The sequence below is a fragment of the Benincasa hispida genome, chromosome 5, assembly GCF_009727055.1.
Source record: "Benincasa hispida cultivar B227 chromosome 5, ASM972705v1, whole genome shotgun sequence".
NCBI classification, from domain to species: domain Eukaryota; kingdom Viridiplantae; phylum Streptophyta; class Magnoliopsida; order Cucurbitales; family Cucurbitaceae; genus Benincasa; species Benincasa hispida.
This window is the reverse complement of record NC_052353.1, coordinates 4916403-4928500: the sequence shown is the minus strand read 5'-3', so window position 1 is coordinate 4928500 and position 12098 is coordinate 4916403.

Sequence of the window (12098 nt, the reverse complement as noted above, 5' to 3'; positions counted from 1 at the left end):
AGAATTAATTATAAACTTATTTTATATTAATTTTTATTTCTAAAACACAAGCCTACTCCACACACCCTATTTGTTATAAAATTTACGTGTTAAAATTACGTTCACTATAATATAACAAGTAGAGATGTCCATAGGACAGGTAGGGATTCCCGCTCCTATATCATTTTTTGATCCTTTCAAAAAATGTTACGAGGAGCAATTCCCCGTATAGAAATTTTCTTTGTTTGATTTTTTTAAAAAAAATTAACTTAAATACTAATATGGAAAAATTTTAATTAAAAAGTTAAATTTCTAACTAAATTCTTTTATATGGTTAATTCCACTTTGACAATTTGAATTTAAAGAGAAATTACTTTGAATTTTCAGTAAAATAAAATAATTATCCAAATAAATTATTCATATACATAATTAAATTTTAATGCTAAAGTCAAACATATCATTATTTTGACTACTAAAAAATAAAATTTAAAATATAAATATAATGAATCTAGGGGAAAATTTTTTCCATTTGAGACGATCTGTGCGGGCCCAATCCCTACGGGGATAATGGACGTCTCTCATAATGAGCTTTTAAAAAAGAAAAATATTTAGTTTTTTTATCACATTATAATTTTTTTTTTTTTTTTTTTTAATTTTAACTTTAGTTTTAGAGTGGAATGCGTTTAAAAAATAGAAAGTTTTCAAAACATCTTGAACCGTTTTTTCTGTTAACAATTTCAATCCCTTTTATTCCAACATTCAACTTTCAAACAAAGGCTTCGTCAAAACTCATGTTTCATAGTAAAAACAAAACCCATGAAAAGTCTCAGTCAAATTCATCCTACCAAATCAAATACTTCTATTTTTCTTAGTACTTTTAATTTTAAATTAAACACACAAATCTCTAAATAATCACCCATATATATAATGTATATATCCATTCTCAAAATAACCATCTTAAGAGAGACGATTTGGGTTAATTTTGAAACGATTAAAGATGAAATTTTGTCAACAAAAACTCCTCTTTCTAAATCAAATTATGTTCATAATTCTTTTGCTTTCTGCACAAACTGAAGGCATGAGACCATTGAAAGAACAGCAATGGCCGAAGTTAATTTCTCAGTCACTACAACGGGCGCCAGTGCCGCCGTCGGGGCCGAACCCTTGTACCAATATTCCCGGAAACGGGAACGTTCCTTGTGAGTTGGCCGGCATGAATGTCGTCGGTGCCGCTCTCCGCCAACCATCTTCTCTGCCGCTACCGCCACCACCGTCTTTTGCTCCCTTGTCTGGATGAGCAAGCTTATGGAAATTTGTTTATATTTGTTATGAGATTATTTATTTGTTTGTTTTTTCAATTAATTATTTTGGAAGACTGTTGATGGATTCATATATTGAATGAATTGATATATCTTGAATGAAATTTGTTTATTTTTTTTCTTTTACAATATCATGCGGTGGGAGAATTTCTGACCTTAATTACGGTCGATAACATAAATTTTATACTGATTGAACTATGATGATGTTTAGAGAATGAAATTTGTTCAAAACTATATACGTGAGTTATATTTGTTTGTAGAAAAATAACCTAAATAATTATTATTCATTTATGAAATAAAATTAGTTAGGTAGTTATATGAACTAAGATGCATGACTTAGCCTATAAATAAACATCATTTTAGATGAATTAGGAATGCATGAAAGAAAAATCTTGGCTGATATTCTGCTGTAAAATTCCTCTTTCATTCATGGATAAAATTACTTCCTCATAGTGAATGTTAGGGGTGTTTATAAGTTGGGTTGGATCGGATTGTAAAATCTTTTTGACCCAACTCAATTGTTCTAGTTGTAAATTTTTTCAATCCAAATAACCCTTATGAAAAAATGAACCAACCCAATCTAACCATAAAATATTTGGGTTGGATTGGTTCGAATTAATCGGATCATTTATTTAAAATTTTATTCTAAAAAAAACAAAACGTAAATATGTAAAAATCTAATTTAATTATTTTCATATATTGAATTAAGATTAACAACTAAATTTCAATTTATATAATGAAAATTTTCTTTCTAAAGTACAAAGAAATTATTTTTAAGAGTTCCTGAGATATTAATTATTAAAAAAAATATCGAAATTAAATAAAATTAAAATCAATATATATATATATATATAAATNATATTTATAGTATAACAAAAAATTGAATTATTTGTTTGAGAAAAATCACATAAAAAAAACACGTTTAATTAAAACTATGTTATAATTAATAAAAAAATATATTTTAAAGTTAATAATAAATTCGAGTTGATTTGAGTTATATCAAGTGAACCCGTGAACCAACCCAATCTATAAAATTTTCATTTATTTGAACCCAATCCAACTCAAATGAATTGATAACCCAACCCAAACCGTACAGGTTGAGTTGGGTTGATCGGTTTTTTCAGATCATCGAGTTTTTGAACATCCATAATGGATGTCGGCATCTATTTTGCCGAACCACTTTAAAATTCTGCTGTGTATCTTCTTCTCCTTTTTACCTTCATCTTGTTCTTGTCTTCTTCTTCAACGCATAAAGCTTCATCAAATTGTTGTTGCGATTTCATCCAAAAACAGAGAGGTTAAGAAAGAATGCTGTGAGAACTAGAGAGAGAAATCGTGAGGATCGGAAAGGTAAAGCTAAGAGTTTTTTCATTATCTTTCCAAAACTAAAATTGGTAAGCATGTATAAGTAAACGAGATGTCTTGACAGTGTTCAAGAGTATCTTCTCTACTATTTTCAATCTTAGATTTAAGTGGTAGAACTCAGAATAGAGGAGGGTTTGAGAGGATTAAGCATAAAAAAAATTCTGCATAAATTCTGGAATTTCAGCATGCATCACTCAACTTCAATCTGAAAATATGAAGCTTTTAAGCAATTAATACATGCAAGCACTAGGAGATTCAGCTCATTGACAGATCAAAGAGCATTAAGAAACGGTTTAGGTGTCTGATTGTGGATTAATCCACTTCAAATGGGATAATTCCACTACCCAAACCAATTTCCAAATTTTAAATGATATTTCTAAAAAAATCAATTAATAACAAATTCAATTTTAATTTGATTAAATTAAATTTTAAAAAATTCAATTACCAAAATTGAATTTCTTAATTTGAATTTGATTATTTTAAATAATTAATTAAATTAATTTAATTAATTAATTAAATAATAATTTAATATCAAATATTAAATTAATTAAACACCTAATTTATACATGAATCCTATTCATGTAATTAATATTTAAATCAATATTTAAATATTATATACTCCCCAATTTCATTTAATTTTGATAAAATTAAACGTTAATTATATCGAATATAATTATCCAAACCCTAATTGGAAATTTGAACACTTCAAATTAAATACCCTAAATTCAATTTGAACATTTTAAATTGAAAATCTTAAATTCAATTTTGAACATTTCAAAATTACTCAATTCATTCATCCAAGGTGTTAATGTTTTACGAGCTAGTAGAGGGACCTTATGAACCTATAGATCGTGAGTTCCAACGATTTGAGATTAATTGGCTAAACTCTCTATATCAAATTCATCAAGTTCGATAGCTACACTTTTCTCACTGTAGAATAACCTTTCTACTATCCTTAAATCGGGTAGGTGTGAATTCCATCTTTTACCCTATGTCCTAGCTATCTACCCATTCTTACCCCTGAAATGGGAGGCTTTTTGTGTTGGCATTGTTGAGCCAACCCTCACCTATGAAAATCTAAGGATAATCCCGAATAAACAGAAGTTCATTGTTAGCTCAGAATTAAGGTCGAGTTATCTAGGTCATCTATTTGAAACAATCAATCTTAAACAGTAAACAACGTTTATAATGTAAGAGTGACTTATTTCTTAGTCCGATCTTACGCAAACTCATTTTATAGGACACCCCCACTTCTTATGTCTCTACATGAACGATTCAGGATCACATCGTTTGTACTATCTACAAAGCGGACAACTTCCAATAGTGTTACCAGAATAAGGTACCCAATCTTATTCATATACTACAGACTGTTTTTGCTATTTACTCGAACTTGATCCAAGCATTCATATAATAGTGATGAATCTTAGTTAATTGGATTTAATCTTTATAAGTGTAATTTACATATTCAACATCAACTTTATTGAATAAATGTCAATAACATCTTCATTGATAATAGAAAATGTTTAACTTTACAAACTTCGAGTTTTAAGACATACAACTCAACAGTATCAACATACATTATATTATATAATGTATTTATATACATTATTTAATTATATCTTATACAATTAATTCTCTTTAATTAATTTGAACAATTTAAATTACACCAAAATTAATTTGATTCTCATCAGTTCTCATTGAGCTAATGAAGGGACCTTATAAACCTATACATTGAAGCTCCAATGATACGAAATTAATTGATTAAACTCTTTTAATCAAATTAATCAACATTCATTAACTGTCAGTCACTCCATTAAAGATCGATAGCTGAACTCTTCGCACTATAGATATATTTTTGTATCCATTGAATATAATCAATCAATAGCGCATCAACCTTTTCAAATTTCTTGTAAGTACAACTTGGTCAAATTACTATTTTACCCCTGTAGTTACATCTAACTCTTTGAGTACCATTGATCCCTCTAATGAATAATTAGTCATAGTCCAACTATGACCAAACCCCTCTTGGACCAGGAAAAGGTGAGGCACCTCATTGTTCAAGTCCCAGAATCAGTTCTTAAGGAAGTAATTTATCTTCTTCTAATTATAGGGAAGGAGTGAAATTCTTCTTGTGTAGCTATGTTCCCAACTCCCCAATCAAACAAATCCCCAAAACGGTAAGCTTATTAAGTTGGCGAATCTGGCAATTCTCACCTATACAAATCAAAGAACCGCCCTCATAGGAAGGAGTTCACAACTCATTCAGGATTAAGGCCAAGTCACCTATGGTCATCTTGGTGAAATGTAAGTCTTTTCTAGAAACAGTGTTATAGAGACTTAACGTTTTATGGTCCGTTCTTTATACAACAATTTTGTATAAGATACTCTCCCTTACATGTCTCTACAAGAATGATCAGGATCAGATCATTTGTAGTACTTTACAACAATTGTAACAACTACAAAGCGGGCCATATCAGTAGTGTTACTAGGATAAGGCACCCTATCTTATCTATATACTACAGACCATTTAGGTTATCACTTAAACATGATCCACCTATATGTTTTTACATACTTATTTAAGTTACATCAGATAACCTTGGATTTTAGGTTAATATATTATTGCACAAGTGATATAAAATTAAACCATTGATTCAACTAATATAAAACTATGAGGCTTTAGGACATATACTCCAACAGAGAACCAAACAGACAAGAAGGTAAAGTATCTGAGGACAGATAACTGTTTAGAGTTTATGAATCACAAATTTGATAAGTTTTATAAATTTAAGGGAATTACAAGGCATCTTACTGTTACGTACACACCACAACAAAATGGTTTAGCTGAGAGGTTTAATAGAACAATGATGGAGTGTACAAGATGTCTCTTGATAAATGCTTCATTACCCTTGAAGATTTGGGAAGAAGTTGCCAAAACATAATGTTATCTCATTAATAGGAGTACGTCTTCTACCTTAGGCTTAAAGACTCCTCAAGAGATATGGACAAAAAAAGCTCCAAGTTTGGATAATCTCAGTGTTGGATTTTATGTCATAAAACTCGTGGTTTGTAAACAATAAATGAATTCTATTTTACAGTTGAGGTTTATTTAGTAAAGATATTATTGAATATATGAATTGCATTTAAAAACCCCAAATTCAATAAACTAAGAATCCTAGCTATAACATGAATACATGAACTATATGTGGAGACATAAAAGTGGATCAAGTTCAAGTAAATAGCCAAAACAATCTATAATATAGGGATAAGGTTGGGTACCTTATCTTGGAAATACTATGGATACGACTCACTTTGTATTTGATACAAACAATGTGATTCTAAATTGTTCATATGGAGACATGCGAGTGGGGGTATCTTATGCAGTGAGTTTATATAAGACCAGACCACAAAATAGTCACTTTTTCTTTATAACGTCGTTTACTGTTAAGATTGATTGTTTCAATACGATGACCTAGGTAACTCGATCTGAATCCTAAGCTAACTATGAACTCCTGTTTATTTGGGATTATCCTGAGAATGGCACGAGTTCTTCGACTCAATAAGTCTCCGATTTTAGGGATAAGTTCGAGTAGATAGCTGGGAACATAGTCCTCCAAAATGGAATTCACTTCTACCCGATTCTAGAGATAGTAGATAGGTTGTTCTCTTAAATGCTGACTTTGGGTCTTGAAGAAGGGACCACATCCTTTCCTTGGCCCGAGAAGGACTTGGTTTGATGGTTGGATCACAAACCGATTGTTCATCAGAGGATAAGTGGGACTTAAGGAACAAGATGTAATTACAGGAGTAAAATGGTAATTTTGACCTAGCTGTAATTATGAACAGCCTGTGAAGGATTGATTATTGATCCTGGTTATATGAAGTGGACAGAAATATATCTATAGTAAGGAGGGTGTAGCTACTAGGCTATAGTAGAGTGTCTTGGTAGTTAAGGAATGTTGGTTAACTAGGTTAGAGAGTTTAGCCGGTTAATCTTGGATTGTTGGAGCTCATGATTTGTAGACCTCCTGCTAGCTCCTATCGAACTAAACCTTAGAACAACGTGACGAGAACATTTTAATTGTTCAAATTCATATTAGAGAGTAAATTTTAATTATATTGGATATACTTAACGATTTATTGTGTAATTATGAATTAAACAATATGGAAACCTGGAAATATTTAAATATGATTTAAATATTGTACACGTGAATAGGGATTCATGATCGGGATTAATGTGATAAATTAATTTAATATTTGATATATTATTCATAAATTATTTAATTAATTAATTAAAATTAATTTTTTATAATATAATATTTGATATTATTATTAATTAATTATTTAAAATCAATCATTAGAATTAATTTTATTTAAAATTGATTTAAAATTACTTTTATTTAATTAGAATTAATTATTGGAAATTTGAATTAATTCAAATTTTGAGTTTTGGATATTCAAGGGTTAGTGGAGTTTTCCAATTTTCCCACTTTGAAACACCTCAAATCTCACTCAATTCATGTTCAATTTGCTATCAATTAGAGATGAAATTAATGTTGCATGAATTTTTCTTTAAATAGAAGAAAAAATTGCTGAGAATGGGTTGAATTTTTAAGCTTTTGAAGCTAATTTTTTCTCTCAAAATTTAAAACTCCAACTCTCTCAAACTCAACCTTTTCCTTCAAAATTAATCTCAAATTTGAATCCCATAATCCATTCTAAGGTCGGAGAATAGCTGGGATGACTCTAGCAGTGGTCCACGAAGTGTTCGTGATAAAAAACCAATGGACAGCTCCAATTTCGAGCTACATCAAGGTTTCCTCAAAGTACTCAATTTTTACAACTTTGAACTAGCATGTTTAATCCTTAAATGAAAGAAATTAGAGTTCTTTCGAACCTAATTTCTTTCGCTTGCATGTTCATAACTCCAACACTCAGAGTATTTGGATGTTCATCTTATACTCATATTAAGGAAGGGAAGCTGAATAAAAGGACGCTGAAATGTATGTTTATTGGCTATTCTCATGGTGTTAAAGGATAAAAACTTTGGTACATAAAAGACAGTAGAAATAAATGTATCTTTAATAGAGATGTGACTTTTAGTGAAATAAAGATGTCATTTTATGTCAAAGAGCAATAAAAACATCAGACAGTTGATCGGGTTGAGGTAGAGGTCAGAATTAATTCCGAAGTACAACCATCGATTAGTTCAGGTAAATCTAGTAATCAGTCACCACTGGTTTCATAAATAGAATCTTCACAGCAGTCTAGTTCTGATGGTGGACAACCTCAACAGCAGAGGACTTTGATTGATGAGGGAGCTTTCAGTGAAGAAAGTTCAAGTAGCAATGACCTACAGAACTATCAGTGAAAGGCCTCGGAGGGTGAAACAGGCTCCTACGAGGTATGGTTATGCTGATTTAATTGTGTATGCTTTTACTTGTGCAGTTGGCAGTATTAAAGAGGCAATTGCATTTGATTTGAAAGAACAATGGAAGGATGCTATAAAAGCAGAGTTGTTCTTCTTGCAGAAGAATCAGACATGGTCATTGGTTTCAAAGCTTTCTAATCAGGATCTAATTCAGTCAAAGTGGATTTACAAAATTAAGCCAGGTAAAAGAGGTGACAGTAAGACTAGGTATAAGGCTACGCTAGTGGCCAGGGGCTACACACAGAAGAAGGGAGTTGACATTCATGAAATTTTCTCTCTCATGGTGAAGCGTTCGTCCATTCGTTTAATTTTATCTATTACTGTTGACTTTGATATGTGTCTTGCACAAGTGGATGTCACCACAATATTCCTTCGTGAAGAATTGGAGGAGATGATCTACATGGCTCAACGTACAGGCTATGAGGTGAAGAAAAAGGAAGACATGGTTTGTCGTCTTCACAAGTCCATTTATGGACTGAAGAAATCGGCAAGATAGTGGTATATTAGGTTTGATACTTTTATCCTGAAGTAGAGGTCTCATAGGAACTCAAATGATGTCTTTGTGTACTGGAACTATCTAAAAAAGGTAGAGATATTTTTCTACTGTTGTATGTAGATGATATGATCCTGGTGTCTAAGGATTATGCTGAAATCTTTATACTCAAGAGACAATTAAGTAGTAAGTTTGAGATGAAAGATTTAGGTGAATTGAAAAATATCTTAGGCATGAAAGATTTGTGTGCATAAACTGCTTGAGAAATATAATATGTCTGGTTGTAGGGCAGTTTCGACACCCTTAGCATCTCATTTTAGACTTTCTTCGTCTCATTGTCCTGTTATTGAATAAGAAAGGTTAGAGATGTCTAATATTCCCTATTGTAACATTGTAGGAAGTATTATGTATTTGATGATTTGTACTAGGCCTGACTGGGTTATGTTATGAGTATGATTAGTACGTTTATGTCAAATCTTGGGAAGGAACATTGGAATGCAATTAAATGGGTGCTTTAATATTTGAAAGGTAGTGCAAACATATCACTGTGCTTTAGTAGGGATTGTGATAAATTAGCACTGGTGGAGGGTTTTACAGATATAGATTATGTTGTAGACCTTGACAAAAGAAGGTCATTATCATACCACATTTTTCCATTGCATAGTAATGTGGTTAGTTTAAAAGTTGCTCTACAGTTATTTGTTGCTTTGTCTACTATCGAGTCAGAGTACACTTTTAGTGGGTGAAGTTGTTAAAGAGACGATGTGGTTGAAAAAAAATAGTTGGTGAGTTTTTGTTACAGGAGTTTATTCCTATCGTCCGTTGTGATAGCCAGAGTGTTATTCATCTTATGAAGAATTCATCTCATCATGAACGGTCTAAACATATCAATGTAAAATTTCATTTTATCAGAGAAGTTATTGTTGGGGTTGATACCCTAAACTCTCGTTGGGTTCTGTAGTTTGTAAACACCTGTATTTAACAAACGCTTATGATGTAATAATATGAGATATTTTCTTCACTGTTGTCTATGATGAAGGAACTCTTATACAAGAGTACCTCTAAGCGGAAGCGGATCTTTCGAAAAGCATCGTAATAGAATTACCACATTTACATTCACACATACAGATATACATCAAATGAGTAAATTACCGGCATGCTTAGAGATAAATAAATAAAAGAACGAGTAAACTTACCAGTTGAAGACTCTCTTCACTTGAAATCTCGCTCTCTCCACGAACAAACGCTTTCGCTCTCGCTGAAACAGCAAGCTATCGTTCATCAACACCCGATCGTCTACCACGAATGGACTCCACACGAACAGATGAAGAAGGGGACGACACCACCACTTGGAACCCTTAGTATTCTCAGTGTAGAATCCAAAGAGTGGGCTCTATTCAGATTTGGTAGAGGGGAAGAGGAAAAGAAATCGCTACGATCAAGCAAGTGGGAGAAGGCGGTGTCTATCATATAGACAAGATGCTTAATCATTTAGGTGAGGTATACGATCGTGTAGGAAAAGTTAAGCGATCGTCTATACGATTGTTTAGTAAAAGCTCGGTACTAAGCGATCGTTTACGAAAAGATAAGTGATCGTCTAGTAGATGCATGCACGTGTAAGCGATCGTTTAGTAAAAGCGAGTTGCTATCGTATAGGCACTCAATTCACTAAGCGATGGGCAAAACACTTCGTTGAGCAAAATAAGCGCGTTCTTTGCAAAATGAAACCAATTTTCATTTTATTCTTCAGTTATGAAAACCGAATGGAACTTTCCACTAACGCACGGTTACATAGAAAATGGTGGCCGGTTATCTCATAATTATCCAATTAAAAATTATTAAATATAATCATATTATATTTTTTACCTATAGTTTAATATCATATATCAATCATAGTGTTTTTTCTTTCACTAGATATAAATCATATTTATATCTAAGTTCCTCCAATTAATGTAGCTCATACATATAGTCAATCGTATCATATGTAATTAACTAGTTCAATTATATCAAACTCCCTCTTGTCAATTTGAACATTACAAACTGACTTAAAAACTGACTCTCATCTTGAATCCAAACTACCAAGAGAACCTTATGAACGTATGGCTCGAAGCTCCAACGGTGCGTGAATAGTTGACTAAACTCTTTAGCCACGAGATCCACCATCCGTTAACTGCCAGGAATTCCATTAAAGACCGACAGATGAACTCTCCTTACCACAGATATATTTCTGTGTCCATTGGATATAACCAATCATCAGTACGATAACCTTCATAGATGCTCGTAAGTACAGTTGGGCCAATTTACCATTTTGCCCCTATAGTTACATCTTACTTCTTAAGTACCATTGATCCCTCTAATGAACAATACAACATAGTCCTACTATGTGTGAACACCTCTCAGCCATAAGAAGGTGTGTGGTGCCACATCGTTCAAGCCCCGGGATCATCCCTTAAAGGAGAAAGCTATCTATTTACCTCTACTTCGGGGAAGGAGTGAATTCCATCTTGTGTAGCTGAGTTCCCAGCTCCCAAATCAGACGAATCTCCAAAGTGGTAGGTTTGAGTCGGCGAACTGGCAACTCGCACCCATGCAAATCAAAGGACCGCCCTCAATGGGAGGAGTTTCTAACTCAATCAGGATTGAGGTCGTATTACCTATGGTCATCCTAGTGAAGTGAAATCTCTATCATGAACGACGTTATATAACGAGAAGTTAACACTTTGTGGTCAGGTCTTATATAAACTCTTTGTCTAGGACACCCTCGTTTGCATGTCCCCATACGAATGACCAGGATCAGATCATCTGTGACAAGTCACAACACTTGTAACCATTCCACAAAGCAGGCCACATCCGTAGCATTACCAGGATAAGGTTTCCCTTCTTTATCCATATACTATAGACCATTTTGGTTATCATTTAAGACATGATCCACTTGTATGTCACCACATACATGTTTAAGTTACATAATAACAACCAGGGATTTTAGTTTATTGGTTTGTGGTAAAGCAAATAAAACATCCAATGTGCAAAGTCAAGTAGTGAAGAAAATATCGTATATTATCCCAAACGTTTGTACAAACTATATTTATAAACTATAGGATACGAGACTTTAGAGCATCATCCCCAATAATCTCCCACTTTTCCTAAAGCGAGTGGGGTGTACAAAAACTAGGGCACTAAGGCCCAGTACAATAAAATCTCCCACTTGCCCTAGTTCAGCCGCGATTGGTCCCGTAGACCCATGCTCTTAAGATGACTCTAAAAAACTATAGCCATGAGAGCCTTCGTAAATGGGTCAGTAACGTTGTGCTTCGAAGCAATCTTCGTGATGATCACGTCTTTTTGATGCACTATCTTGCGGATCAGGTGATACTTCTGCTCTATATATTTGTCGCGCCTGTGACTACGGGGCTCTTTGGAGTTCACCACAACACCACTATTGTCACAATAGAGGGTGATGAGCCTAGATATATCTGGAACAACTTCCAGCTCTGTCAGGAACATCCTGAGCCAG